The sequence below is a fragment of the Bison bison genome, unplaced genomic scaffold (assembly GCF_000754665.1).
Source record: "Bison bison bison isolate TAMUID 2011002044 unplaced genomic scaffold, Bison_UMD1.0 scf7180017858731, whole genome shotgun sequence".
NCBI lineage: Eukaryota > Metazoa > Chordata > Mammalia > Artiodactyla > Bovidae > Bison > Bison bison.
Window position 1 is genome coordinate 24530 of NW_011489303.1, and position 1519 is coordinate 26048.

The 1519-nt window shown below is 35.4% G+C and overlaps 1 non-coding gene across 1 annotated transcript; it reads right to left on the reverse strand.

Annotated features, from left to right (window-relative positions):
- Nucleotides 1-1186: 1186 nt before the first annotated feature.
- Nucleotides 1187-1258, reverse strand: TRNAD-GUC. Its single transcript has one exon. It is a non-coding gene; the product is annotated as a tRNA-Asp (tRNA).
- Nucleotides 1259-1519: the final 261 nt, after the last annotated feature.

Consider the following 1519-nt stretch of genomic DNA (forward strand, 5'->3'; position numbering starts at 1 on the left):
CTCATACACACCAAAAAGTGAACAAGGGAATGGCTCTGTAGTGAAATAAGTTACAAAAATGCCATATGCTTATCTTCTTGTAAATGAAGGCATTTGCTTAACTTTGCTTTGCTCAGCATTTCCCAAAGGTATTTGACCACAGAACTGGTTTTATTTTGCTGTTTTGTTTTGTTCTATAGCAGTTGATAAGTCAGAGAATACATCTGGAAAAATTCTGAGTTTTTGAGTGAACAGATAACAGGGTTGATTAATGTCTAATTAATAACCTATTAGAGATTAATGATTAATTCCTTTTAAGGCTCTGGAGAAATAAGATAGTTTGGATGTTTGAGGAAGAACCTCTTTCAAAGATGGGACAAAGATAGGGAGGTCTGAGTGGGAAGTGACTTGAGGGGCCCTGAAAATTCAGGCAAATCCTGAGGGCGCTGTATTTGTTTTCTTTTTTCCTCCAGATTTATTGACCTGTAATTGACATATAACATTGTATAAGTTAAACATGTACAATATGTTGATATGTTAATATATTGCAGAATGATTGCCAGTATAACATTAGCTCATACCTCATCCCATCACATAATCACCATTTATTTTTCTTTTCTGAGAAAATTTAATATCAACTCTCTTAGCAACTTGTGAGTATATAATATAGTGTTATTAGTTATAATCCCTATTCTGCGCAATAGATCCCAGAACTTGTTGATCTTTTAGCGAAAGGTCTACACCCCTTGACCAATATCTCAACATTTCTCCCACCACTGCCCCTACCCCACGCCTCCCTGCCCGCCGAGCCCCTGGTAACTTCCACTCTACTCTCTGTTTCTCTGACTTCAGCTTTCTTAGGTTCCACATATAAGTGATATCATGCAGTATTTGTCTTTCTCTGACTTACTTCACTTAGCATAATGTTCTTTGATGTTAACTATTATAAATGTTTTGCCATTTTTTAGCAATAATTTCTTTCTTTTTAAATTTGTTTTTAATTGAAGTATAATTGATCTACAATGTTGTATCAGTTTCTGGTGTATAGCAAAGTGATTTAGTTACACATATATATGTATTATTTTTCATATTTTTTCATTATGGTTTATTACAGGATATTGACTATAGACCTGTGCTATATAGTAGGACTTTGTTGATTTATCTTTTTTTTTTTTTTGGCCACGCCACATGACTTGTAGGATCTTAGTTTCCTGACGAGAGATTGAACCTGGGCCATGGCAGTGACAGTGCCAAGTCCTAACCACTGGACCACCAGGGAATTCCCTATCCATTCTATATGTAATAGTTTGTATCTGCTAATCCCAAACTCCTAATCTATTGCTCTCTGACCCACCTGCCTCTTGGCAACCACAAGTCTGTTCTCTATGTCTTTGAATCCATTTCTGTTTCATTTGTGTCATACTTTAGATTCCACATATAAGTGATATCATATAGTATTTGTCTTTGATTTACTTCACTTAGTATGATAATCTCTAGGCCCATCCATGGTGCTGCAAATGGCATTATTTCATTCTTTTCT